Genomic DNA, 14,071 nt, shown 5'->3' with positions numbered 1-14,071 from the left:
CAATTTTTTCCCGGAAAGGTAAGCTCCGTTTTAGAAAACACGAGGAGGAAAATAGACAAAATTTTGTGAGGCGAGAGTAGTCCAGTGGTGAGTGCGCTGGACTCTGGGTCAAATGGCCCGGGTTCAGGTCCTGGCTGGGACTTGACGTTGTGTCCTTAAGCAAGACGCTTCACTCACATTGCTTCGTCTTCTCGGATAGGACGTAAAGCCGGAGGTCCCGTCTCCTGCACCTATCAATTAGTTAATTTCGGTAGGGGACGTTAAAGAACCCACATCACGAGATTAATGTGATGTGATAATTTGGATATATCAACAAAGTTGAAATGGTAAATTGGCCACCGTAATGATTACAAAAGCTGACGTTTCGAGCGTTAGCCCTTCGTCGGAGCGAATAGAGGAATTGTGGGTTGTGTGTGCTTTTAAAGGCAGAAAATGGAGCTACGTTATTGGTGGGTGCATGGCAACGAGAAAAACATGAATAAATTAGTGGAATGAAAAGCGTTCATTGATCCCTGTGGGATTTAGACTGCCGGTTTGAAAGATGAGCTTTTGTTCAAGACTTTTACGGCTTTCCGTGCCACCTAAGTGCAAGGAAAGACCGCAGATTGCCATATGTTGCTTAGAATGATTGGGTAAATTAAAATGTCTAGCGACTGGTTTCGATGTGTCCTTGTCATTCCTTTCCACGTCTCGAAGGTATTCTCGGAATCGGTCACCTAGTCTTCTGCCTGTTTCGCCGATGTATATCTTTTTGCATAAGTGCAAGTTATGCAATAGATTACATTAGCGGAGGTGCACGTGAAGTGATCGGTGATCTTAATGGATCGTTTAGGTCCCGATATTTTATCAGTGTTGTGAATGAAAGGACACGTTTTGCATCGTGCACGAGCGCATTTAAAAGTGCCTGGTTGCTCATTAGTCTGAAAAGAACTTCTGACCAAAAAATTGCCTAAGTTTTTGTCGCGTTTGAATGAAATGAGCGGAGGCTGCGAAAAGATAGTGCCTGTCTCTGGATCGTTTTGAAGTAAGTTAAAGCTTTTAAGAATGATGGATTTAACTGAGTGGTTGTGAGGGTGAAACGTGAGAGTGAATGGAATGCGGTCGGAATCTTCCTTATGCGACGTTTGTAGTGCTGAATGTCGATCAATAAGTTGAGCGCGGTGGTAACTCACTCTTCAAATTTTTCAAGACTTTAATTTCCTTGGCCAAAACAAACTCCTTTTCACCATGGACATTACGTCTCTTTACACTGTCATTCCTAATGGCGAAGGCCTTCTGGCCCTTAAACATTTTTTTGATCAACGTACTGTTAAGGAACCTAAATCTGAAACACTACTACGCTTAGCCGAACTAGTGCTCACAATCAATTGTTTTTCATTCGGAAACAACTTCTTCAAACAAACCAATGGTGTAGCCATGGGCACCAAAATGGGACCTAGCTATGCGAATCTTTTTGTAGGTTTTGTCGAACACCAATTTTTCAGCCAATACAACGAGTCCAAACCTGAACTCTACGGTCGCTACATCGACGACTGTATCGGCGCTACCTCCTCTACCAGAGAGGAGCTCACTAAATTCATAACTGCAGTCAATTCTTTTCACCCGGCTCTGAAATATACTTGGGAAATTTCTGACAATTCTTTATCCTTCTTAGACGTCAAAGTTTCAATTGAAGGTAACGGTTTATGCACTAGTGTGTATTACAAACCTACAGACTCGCATAATTACTTGTTATATTCGTCTTCTCATCCATCTCATGTTAAGAATTCCATTCCTTTTTCTCAGTTTCTAAGACTTCGTCGTTTATGTAGTAATGACTCTGATTTTCACCACAAATCAGAGTCAATGTGCCAGTTCTTCGATGAACGTGGTTACCCTGTTTCCGTCGTTCAAGCGGGTTACCACCGCGCTCAACTTATTGATCGACATTCAGCACTACAAACGTCGCATAAGGAAGATTCCGACCGCATTCCATTCACTCTCACGTTTCACCCTCACAACCACTCAGTTAAATCCATCATTCTTAAAAGCTTTAACTTACTTCAAAACGATCCAGAGACAGGCACTATCTTTTCGCAGCCTCCGCTCATTTCATTCAAACGCGACAAAAACTTAGGCAATTTTTTGGTCAGAAGTTCTTTTCAGACTAATGAGCAACCAGGCACTTTTAAATGCGCTCGTGCACGATGCAAAACGTGTCCTTTCATTCACAACACTGATAAAATATCGGGACCTAAACGATCCATTAAGATCACCGATCACTTCACGTGCACCTCCGCTAATGTAATCTATTGCATAACTTGCACTTATGCAAAAAGATATACATCGGCGAAACAGGCAGAAGACTAGGTGACCGATTCCGAGAATACCTTCGAGACGTGGAAAGGAATGACAAGGACACATCGAAACCAGTCGCTAGACATTTTAATTTACCCAATCATTCTAAGCAACATATGGCAATCTGCGGTCTTTCCTTGCACTTAGGTGGCACGGAAAGCCGTAAAAGTCTTGAACAAAAGCTCATCTTTCAAACCGGCAGTCTAAATCCCACAGGGATCAATGAACGCTTTTCATTCCACTAATTTATTCATGTTTTTCTCGTTGCCATGCACCCACCAATAACGTAGCTCCATTTTCTGCCTTTAAAAGCACACACAACCCACAATTCCTCTATTCGCTCCGACGAAGGGCTAACGCTCGAAACGTCAGCTTTTGTAATCATTACGGTGGCCAATTTACCATTTCAACTTTGTTGATATATCCAAATTATTTCGTTACTCCCACCGACGCAGCCCCAAACAGTTTCTTTCGAAACTATCAGCCTTTATTCATTACTGTGATGTGGTCTGGCCTGTTTACAGGGAAGGGGGGGAGGGGGCATCTGTAAAAATTTCTCCTTTATTAATTGTAAACTGCCGCCGGCAATCTAAAAGAAGTCCCCCGCACAGTGTTGTAAAGCGCATTAGAGCATTTACATGGAAATGCGCTATATAAATCGATCTATATCTCTATTAAAAGTAACGATCTTTCTGTTGGTTTTTGATATACATATATATGGCTGTTTCAAGTTGTTCATAGTTCTGCAAGATTTTATGACCATATTTAGTTACGTTTGGAGCCATTAACCCCCTAAGATTTTGCAATGCTTCACTTATTTTTACGGCATACATTCGTTAATGTTACTACTTAATATATGTTTTCTTCGCAATAAGAAGAATAGCAACAGAACTGAGATGCATGCGCTAACATATAATTTCTTTAATCTATTTTACCTAGATTTCTCTGCCATGTCTCTTAAGTTTTGGGTATTGTTGCTTATGTTGGTGCTTCCGTACAAAGTGAAAGTGAACGTGAATGCTTCGCTACCTTAATAGCACATTAGGCTGAATTGCTAAGGTCTATAGTGTTACTAAGGTTGAGATCGGACGTCAGCCATTATCAGGCGCCTCTGGCAGCCGCGTAAGTTCATGTAACGACCTCACCTTTTCCCCCACAGATCCCACCCCAGGGGAGGACATCTATCACACAGTAATCTCGTGCGTGGGAAATTAACGTCTCCTACCCCTAACCCTGCAGGAGACGGAACCTCCACCTATTCGTCCTTATCCGAGAAGACTAGAATATCTTTCCATTTCATTGATGTTTTAGAAAGGTAGCAAATTCTCCTCAGTTATTTTAAGACCATGAGTATTGGTCCGGCCGGGGCTCAAACCCTCGACCTCCCGCAAAACACAATCCGGCGCTATAACCAATTGAGCTAACCAGGACAACCGTACAGCATTCAATAATGTAAGTATAACCATCCGCACGCATGTATAAGCAGGCACTGACGGAATTACGCACACACGCGAAGCAACAACCACACCAGGGAGTCCTGATTTCTTGAGTCTGAAGTATGTCGCTTATATTGAATATCTCAAAAATGACTCTGTAACGTTGACCTGTGCATGAGTTTTCATGTCATGAACCAGCGGTATGGATCGCATTGAGAAATTTCTTCAGGGTTATGGTCTGACCAACAATCGGAAAGAGACATTATTGTGTTTTACACGTAAGACTGCTAGGACCGGAATGTAATATTATGTGGTCATTGATAGAATATTTGTTGGCTTGTTTAGTGTCACTGTTGTTAGTTTTAAACCTTTTAACTGTCTCAGTTCTACTTCAGAAGTATTTCGGAAATGTAATGATTTTCATCCCTTCTATTCAATAAAGCTTTATTTATTACAAGTGCGTATTTATCATAAGACTGCAGCTAACATAAAAGTCAGTCAGATCTATCTAGAGGTTTGAAAAGCATACATGTACGTCTTTACTCATTAAGCTGTAGGGTCTAAATGTTACAAACTCAACGAGGAAGAGACATAAAACAAATTTTATTTCCTAAAGTTCTTGCGGGATAAGTAATTAAGAGTTAAAAAATTACTTGAACTGTAATAAAAGAAACTTTAATACCACACTGTTGAACCTTGTTAATTTGTAGTTATTTTTCCGGCCTGCTCTTTTGATTTTCGCACTATTTTGTTCACAAAACATTTCGTTACAATACTTCAAGCTGCCACTTAGTTGTGTGTTTGGTTTTGTTACACCAAGTAAATAAAAATGGATTCCTGTAAATGTTAAGACTTTTCAAAAGCAAGTGAGAACAGCGGACATTTACTCTGGAAATTTAAATGCTCTAGTTATACAATTTTCATGACTGCTCTTCCCTACTTCTGTAACGAGCGCTGAACGGCAACGGACAACTACATTATATCAAGCAGAAACCAAAGAGCTGCCTTTAATGCAAAAGATCAACAACCGATACACACAGTCATAATTATTCTATCACAGAGGCGATACATACCACGAATAGTTACAGTCGTATGATGGTATTTGATAACATGCGCGAGCGATCGTCACAACTTTCAAATGCTTTTCTTTCATTTGTAAGAACTTCCATAACTTTCTACTCCATGTCCTCAAGGGAAATGGTGACTTTATTCAGTGATGAGAAATCCCGTTTCAAAGCAAACACCATGACTGTTGATGTATCTAGAGCAACAATGTGAATCAAGTTCTTAATGCATAATCAAAAGATCAGAATGCCACAAGGTCTCTTCCAATGGGTTAATGTCTGTTGAGAATTATGATTATATTTTGAAAGTAAAATTATATGAATAGGCTTCCTTGGTTGTTCTCTTATCATTATTAACAATATAACACAACTGTTGCATGAACAGTGGACATGTAATGCTAAATATTGGGCCAAATTTTACATGATATTCTGCACCCAAGTGGTGTTTTCCAATATAGATGATAATGTATTCTTTTTGTCGCAGCCATTTTCTTTCATTGAGCTGGAGAGCATAAATTGAACTTGCAAGAAAAAGTACAGCCCATGTCAGAATGTCCAAAAAGTGTCAAAAGAGGGCTTGAAGGGAAGAAAATATAATGTTATGTCAAAAATTTCAAAATTAACACTGGCTTATACTCTTGATGAAATATAACAGTGAGAGACACCATGGCTAAAGACCCTTTTAATTTCCTCAAAATAAGAAAAAAAAATTCATATTTCATGCTGCTGGGTAGTATTGTGTAGATCAAACTTAGGTTTGTTCTTCTATTAAAACTTGGCCATCCTTGCTCCTTCTCCGTTTTTTCAGTCCTTCCAGTCTTGGGGGTTTGTCTCCTCTGAGAGAATACATTGATTATTTTAAGACTTCTGAATGTAACCTGTTTAACTAATAACCAAATGCAACTTTCTTTTTACTTGGTCATACCATAACATTCATACAACTGTGCATACCTTGTTGATCTGTTGTTAGAGGGGACCATGGTAATTCCAGCAGTGGTGAAAATATGCAACACACATCTCAAATACAGTGGCCTAATGTCTGCATATGGATCACAGTTTGGGACAAGTTGCCGCAACCAGTGCCATGACTTTGTGATTCGCTCCCTATATTTGACCAGAAAAGTTAGTACCTAGGGGTCTGACTTCTAAAAAGTTGCAATTAACTATTGATAATAATTAAAAAGCTGTTATAAAAAAGGACAGGAGGACTGATCTTACAGTTGTTATTTTAGACCTTGGTTTCTTACTTTTCAGTCCAGAAGTATCACCTTTATTTAATGTTCAGCTTTAGACAAATTACTAACTAACCAAAAACATGTCAGCTTATTGTTTTAGTTAATAATAGGATGATATCATTGGAGTTCACACAATGAAGACGACTGAGTTGGACAACCAAGATCAGGTTCTTATTAGGTACATTCAGTCAGTACTCACTGATCAGAAACCAATATTGCTGTAACTTACAGTACTTCACTGCTCAATAGTGTCTGATATTTATTGATAGCCAACACTTTCCTGCATGTAATCTAGTATTTCCATATCTAATGCCCATCCCAATTTTCTCCAGACTTCTTCCATGTTTACAGTGAAACCCTTCTATGTGGTGTTGAATTTCCAGCTCTTATCATGTATGAAGACAAAAAAGGATTAGAAAAGAGAACTCAAAGTAACACCAGAAATACCAAGTTTGATTTGGCAGAAGTCAATTGTATTCACCCATATCCCACTAGAAAAAAATTGTAAAAAAGTCAGAACAAACCAGATTGAGACCACGGGTAGTAACTCACTGCATATATGTGTAATTTAATATATTAGATGCATGTATCTAAAGGGTCCTACTAATACCCCCTTGGCACTGGCTGCATTTTCACTAGTTTCAAAACTGTTGGCAGTGAGTAAAAGTATTAGGGTTGATAGTATGAGATACCTGAATTATTATGCTGAATTTTCATTGATGGGGCAGCTACTTTCATTTTTGCTCAAACATGGAGTAAATTTTACTTGAGTAGTTTTTCACTTGCAAACTTAGCATATACCAGTACACAAAATTTGTGTGGGTTGGATATACAGTCAGCTCTAAGCTCTGGTAATGTGAATGCAGTCTTGCATCTTAAGAAAATTACCAACATTTCCAATAAATAATTTTCAGTTTTGTTATGGTACCAAAAGCTGAGAATGAGCTTACCATTAGGAGTAAATTTCTTCATTCACATTCTTTTCTTGGGTTCTCCAATCACTTTTATCAGCTTTTGTCTGTGGGGTCTTTTTTCCAGATTGATTGATTTCATCATTGGAATTAGCACTCACTGGCTCCATCACAGTTTTTTTCTGCCTCTGTTTGTTTCCTGCTGGAAATATCTTGTGGAATTACATCCGTGGCCTGCTTCTTGTCCTCTTCTTTTGTAAGCACTGAAGGTTGCCAGTTATCCCTTTGCATAAACCCACTAGACACAACAGTGCTCCCTGGGTCACCTCTGCCTTTGTTTACATGAACATTACTATTTCCATTTGTAACATGAGGATAATTAAGTGAAATGGATGTTGTGGTAGCAGCTGTGTGTGATACAAACCACATGACATCAGCTGTTCTGCTAAGTGAGCCACACAGTACACTTCTCATAATAGCCTAGGTGATGAAGAAATCAAGAGTGGATGAATGTGACTATGTACACTTGTTGTATTATCATAACCATGTAAAGATGATGAAACTGAAGGTAAACCCCTACTTGAAGCTGGACTCTGCCGATCTTTAAGACTTGCTGCTCCAGCACCTGGTTTAAACAAGGAATTAGAGGGATTCTGGATTGCTTAAAACATCACATACATGTACACTGCAAAACTACAGGCAGGAGTAATCTGAAAAGTTCTTCTCAAGTATTTGGCAGTATTATTAACACTGTGCAGTCAACATAATATTGCCAACTGAATGCAAACAAAACAGTCACAATGTATTAACCTGGTGCAATGTTTCATTTACAAGCTGCCCCAACTATCCTGTAAATCTTCAAGTACACTACATTATATCAACAAGCAGCCAACTCACTTTGATGTCTAACTAGCACCCTGACTCTTGGTTCACATTGAAGAAGTATTATTTAAAGGAGCTAAAAATCCAGAACCTCACAATTAATCTGTTAGTAAACAAAACATGTGCTAAACACATTTAGCAGACAGGTTTCTACAATTAATGAGCCCACTTACTCTGATCTTCAACTTGGTTATGAGCTGGGAAAACTATAATTTTGAGGAAACAAGTGATATGCAGTCAGAGGCTTACAAATGATGAATGTATTCACTCCTTCACCAACCTCTTCCATATAGAGCAATAATAAAATATACCTTTACTATCATGTTGTTACTTTATGATACGAAAGCTGTGTCAAATTTCCTTTTCCTTACAATGCTAGGCCTCTTTGATTTGGGAGTAACTGCAACAACATTTTGAAGAAATTTTTAGACAATGTCTACCTTGTAAATCTATAAAATTATTATCTAGCATTCATAAATGATATTTTGTTTTTACAAGGTGCACAAGTATTCACCAGACTGAAAAGGGCCATATATATATGCATGTTCAGTAATAAAAATTAATAGGAAATGAGCTAAGTTGAAGTCAACACTAAGTTACAAAAAAAATTAAAGAAAATTCTCACAAGTGATTAAAGGACTATAATACTTGGGTGACATTACAATTTTCTGAAAGGAGCTAAATTGTGTATGGCTCTGCCAACAACATTCTCATTATGCACACAGCTTCACTGCTTGATGATACTCGTTTAGTGTCCACCACAAAAAAGCTCTTGACTATGTCCAGGGAGAAACTGTCAAAACCAGAACGAACATGTTCACAAAATGAGCCACCAATCAGTAGAAAAGAAATTGTTAATTGGTGGTTTGATTTGCTTGCAGTTAATTCCATTGCTTAGTTATTGTAAGTAATGGATCTAAACCCACAACACATCCCAATTAGACCACTGTCCAGGTTTTTTTCCTCTCTTTAAATTTGCCTTTTTTGGGAACTAGTTAAAGAGCAATTCAGGCAGATTACACCATCCAAAATTCCCTGTATCTCTGACTATATAAATTGACTCTATAAAATAACACTCTGAAAAATAATGTGAGACATTGAAAAAAAAAAAGCTAGCATGAATTCCCCAAATGCTTTGTGATAGATACTGGAAAATTGTCCTGGCTGTGTTACCAGGCGATTTAATGCACTTCCCAAATCACATTCCAATGTCAAGCATTTGAACACAAGCTCATTAATGTACTGCTCTTGCATGAAGTATCTTACAGAATCTAGAAGAAATTTCTAAATTTAGTTATAACACTTAACTGCAACAGACAACTTTTACCATAAGTCAATACTCAGAAAAATAACATACTACATTCTAGTGTAACAAAGAGTTAAAAAAATAGGATCAAATTTATATTTGAGAACAGTTTAATTGGTTCAATCGTTTAGTTGTCAATTAGGAAAGTCATAGCTGAGTAATACCTTTTATAAAAAAAGTTATAATTTTAATTTACTTTGGTTTCTGCTACAGTATTAATTTGCATCTCCAGCTATATCATAAGAAACATTAAAAAACAGAGAAGCCTTTGAGCCAATTATTAGAAGGGGAAATTGAGTTATACCTACATGTACATGACTTTGTACAGTTGTTGTTTTAGGTAAGCAATACACCACATTTTCCCATCATTTACTACAGACTCCATTAACCCATGTAAGTTAAGGGAATTACTAGAGGGGATGGAAAATCACTGACCTGATTTAATTTCTTCTTAAGTTTCAGTGACAATTAGCTCCATCATTACAGGTATATTATTAAACAATAGACTTTTAACCAATCTCTTTTTCTTGAGATTCGTTTATTTTTAACAATATTTAAATTTCTTAAGGGCCTCAATTCTTAAAGCACTGGTCAATGAGGCTGGCTATGTCTCCATGAACTCATATAATTGGTTTTAATCTGTCATGATGATAATGAATAAGGTCCGCAATGAGGCTGGCAGCTCTGTCTCCATGAACTCATATAATTGGTTTTAATCTGTCACGATGATAATGAATAAGGTCCGCAATGAGGCTGGCAGCTCTGTCTCCATGAACTCATGTAATTGGTTTTAATCTGTCATGATGATAATTAATAAGGTCCGCAATGAGGCTGGCTCTGTCTCCATGAACTCATATAATTGGTTTTAATCTGTCATGATGATAATGAATAAGGGAAGGCTGGTTAGGCCAGTAACCGTTGTGATATAAGTAACCAAGGAGAAAGGGACAGGTTTACCTGACAGAGGTCCAGTAACCAAGGAGAAAGGGACAGGTTTACCTGACAGGGGTCCAGTAACCAAAGAGAAAGGGACAGGTTTACCTGACAGCCTGCATCCAGAGGAAATAAACATGATGGGTGTGTGCTCATTACATGCCTTTGGTGATCTTTTGAAACAAAACAGGGTTCATCAAAGAAGCCATAAAGGCTACAACTGTCTGAGGGAGAGATTATTAACGTTTATTTAGTTTTGGGATTTAATTAGCAAATAACACGAAATACAGAGTGACAAATTTTGGAACATCAAGAGAGATGAATTACAACAATATTCAGAAATAATTATGTAGGGCTTTAAAGTCTTAAAAGGGCAGTGCAAATTAGCCTCTATGTAATCACTAATTTACTGTCTACTATAGGAAATCTTTGAATTAATACCAATTCACGCAGTTTCGAAAAAAGGAGAAAAATCTCAGGACTTCAATAAATCATTATGTTGATCATAAGAAATGCCCAGAAGACTTAGTCAGTTCTTATTTAATCCAAGGCTTAACAGCATTTTGAATTAATCATGTTCAGGTAATGATATTAATTTTTCAAGTGAGAGTAATTTGGTGTTAATCAAGCACTAATAAATTCTTCACAGAAAACAAAATTCATTTGCATTAGAGAACAAAAAGCAAGTGTAATTTGTAGTCTTTGAAAACTTAACAAGTGCTTAATTCTATTAATGCTACATTGCATGAGAAATCATGGTATTATACTTATCAGTAATTTACATGAAAAAAGCAGCAAAGAGAGTCAAGACACATGACCATTTATGATTTAACACTGTCTTGTGTTCCAACTTTGCACTTGTTTATAATTCTACATTTGTGTTACATGAAAAATGCACTCAGTTGCAGCCAATTGGAAGCGCATAATTTTTTCATGTACATAAAAATGTGTTTAATTGTACTTAATTTGGCCACTCACGATAAAAGAGACAGACTTTTTAAAAAGATGACACTTACTTGATAGTCTTTATGAATTTGTTTTCTTCCCAGCTGATGCAATGCTTGATTCCTTGTTAACAGTAAACCCTAAGGACTCCAGCATTTTGTAGATGATTGTTGTTGAATCTGAACTTTTAGCTGAGGACAAATATATGCATGCTCCTTTTCCACTTTCCTCTTTCTGCAATCAAAGTTAGCCATAGCAATGCACCGCACCCCCTTTAAAATTCACCAAACCTGACTACATATTAAAAAGTAAATGACAAGGAAATGCTGTTTGTTTCCTAAAACTTCTCATTTTGTACTTTGAACGGTCATATTAAACATGCAATTATGATGTATTTCTGAAGTCAGTTTGTCTACTCCTATAGTCGACCTCTCGAGAAAGGCATAGCTTACTTACCCACAAAGTGCTTTCGTCTATAAACAAAAAACTTCAGCCCAAAACTCCCCAGCAACGCGCATGCCCTCTTTATCACGAGCTAGGTTTTTAAGGTACTGAAACTTTTGAAGGATCGTTTCGAGCGATGAAAATAGAACATCACGCAGACTCACCTCGGCGCTCTTTGCATTTGTGTCAGCATCCTCACCTTTACTTTCGATCATAGTTCAATTGACGCGAAGAGGTACTAGATTGTGATATGATGTTGGACTTCGCCTTCATAAGGCATTGAAATTCTTAAAGGTTTTTGCTTTGTACCTTACGTCCTGGCATATCTTCTTGCAGCTAGAGACATCCATAAAATCTGTCAGGCATTCTATCGAGTGGCCGCGGGAAGAGTAGCACGAGTCAACAAAACGTGCGGTGACAAGTGCACGTGAGGCCTGCACGTGAGGAAAATACTTTCAGGTTGACTTAGGGGTATTGTACGCAACAAACGAAATGAATATGATAACAAGAGCAGTACCTTTTATACCAAAAAAAACTGTTTTTGAAATCTCATCGCGTGGAGGCAAACACAAAGTAAGCTAAAAATGCAAATATCGCGTTGAAGTTTCAAATATTCGCCTCATTTGTTGGAGGAATCAGAGTTGAATGATGGCATTCCATAACGTATTTACCTTGCACTGTTTGAGTGATTTCTGCATTTTTCCACCAAACTCGCCTCGTTGAAGGCTCTTCAGTGAAGATGGCTCAAATTCTTGCGGGAATGCTTCACAAGCTGAGGAAGATCTTGCTACGTGTAAACTCAGTCACTGAGTTTCTTCTCGTCCCCAAGAACTACGTCGCTCAGTGTCACCGCTGCAAGCCAATTATTTGTCAGGTACGTGTTACAAATTGTGTTGAAGTGCTAGTATACTTTTTTTTGGAATGAAACACTTTTTTTCGAGTTCTTCTTTGAAGTTTCCTTTGACTCCTTTTTTGGAAGTTTTTATACCTAACTTTTCTAAGTCAAAATTTAGCGGAAATTTAAGAACTCCCATTCCATTGTTTCAGTCTGAATGTTTGCACACTCTTCGGCAAACATAAACCCTTTAAACCCAAGAGTGACCAGTATCTAATTTCTCCTTACAATATCATCCCTGAATCACACATCAAGGTCAGGAGAATTATGGAAATGATTACCAAGTAAAGAAGCTCTTGATTGCTACACCAATTCTCCCTGCCAGCACCACAGGAAATGTATCGAGACAATAAGCAATTAAGCAATTTCATAGTAACGGCATAACACCAGTTAACCTCCAATAATGAACAACAACAACAATAACAATTTATCACTTATAGAGCGCTATTTACAATGACAGATCAACAGCGCTTTACAATCAATCCTAACCCGCCCATCCCACCCCAGGGGAGGACATCTATCACACAGTAATCTCGTGCGTGGGAAATTAACGTCTCCTACCCCTAACCCTGTAGGAGACGGGACCTCCATTTATTCGTCCCTATCCGAGAAGACTAGAATATCTAACCATTTCTTGATGTTATAGAAAGGTAGCATATTCTTCTCAATTATTTTAAGACCTTGAGTGTTGGTCCGGCCGGGGGTCGAACCCTCGACCTTCCGCACAACAGTCCAGCGCTCTATCCATTGAGCTAACCGGGAGGAAGTTTCGTACTTGGTCTTTCAGTCGTAAAAACCTATTTCCAATTCATCCACGGTAACATTATTTATTATTAAAAGACTAGTGTAGTGTTTTGCAAGGATTTCCAGCCCTTTTGTCTGCCGACTCATCCTTCCATCTCGCGTTCAGACTTGCCTATTTCATCAGACAACCGTCAGAATCTGTTTGGTGTATTGGACACGTATGGTTTTTTAACTGATGATTTAATTCGAGAGAGAAATTTTGCGGGAGACTAGTTAAAGTACTAACTACCTATAACCGGAAAAAAAATTACTAAAAGACTAATTCCAATTATTTGTACCTAGGGCGGAATGGAAGATTTTTGAAACTCCACGGGGAAAGTCAGAAGCGACACTGAGCCGGGAATTTAGACTGACACTTGGAGACCACAGAGCACGATCTTCCTTTAAAAATTAAAGAGAGACAAAAAAGCTTGTTCATGGAATCTTTACATTCTACTCGTACTCCTACTATCGTTTCTCTATTTGAACTTCAACCTTTCTTTAGGGGGGTTCACTTCCCGTATGGTCTGTTGATCATTCAACCGACAAATCTGATTGAAATCGTTTTCAGCAGTCCTTCAATAACTGAAATGTTTCAAAGTTACCTTTCAGCTATGAGATTGTGTTTGAACTATTGAACTCCAGGATGGTTCAATTATTGAGATAACAAAAAAAAAAATGACAGATGAAAGATTAATATTTTTATTTTTAATTAGGTACTAAATGGCTTGACAATAACTTAAAGAACATTTAACACTTCTAAAAACATCCTCACTTGGGTTACACTTTTCTAATACATTTTCCTTTCATTTTTGTTCAAGCTCCAACAAAATTAACTTAAGTCATACATTAACAGCAAATGTGAGTAAATAAATGAGGCAGATGAGCATGCATTATCTG

At 37.9% G+C, this 14,071-nt stretch overlaps 1 pseudogene across 1 annotated transcript; it reads right to left on the bottom strand.

Moving 5' to 3' along the window:
* Window positions 1-5,499: 5,499 nt before the first annotated feature.
* On the bottom strand, window positions 5,500-7,932 carry LOC148742516 (uncharacterized; annotated as a pseudogene). The gene is made up of 4 exons (XR_016000022.1): window positions 7,881-7,932; window positions 7,023-7,608; window positions 5,789-5,941; window positions 5,500-5,673 (listed from the first exon to the last, which is right to left on the bottom strand). The product of XR_016000022.1 is annotated as an uncharacterized LOC148742516 (transcript).
* Window positions 7,933-14,071: the final 6,139 nt, after the last annotated feature.

This window comes from Stylophora pistillata, chromosome 1 (genome assembly GCF_964205215.1).
Source record: "Stylophora pistillata chromosome 1, jaStyPist1.2, whole genome shotgun sequence".
In the NCBI taxonomy this organism is placed as follows: domain Eukaryota; kingdom Metazoa; phylum Cnidaria; class Anthozoa; order Scleractinia; family Pocilloporidae; genus Stylophora; species Stylophora pistillata.
Note: the sequence above shows the minus strand (reverse complement) of the source record. Positions and strands in the feature narration are given on the sequence as shown.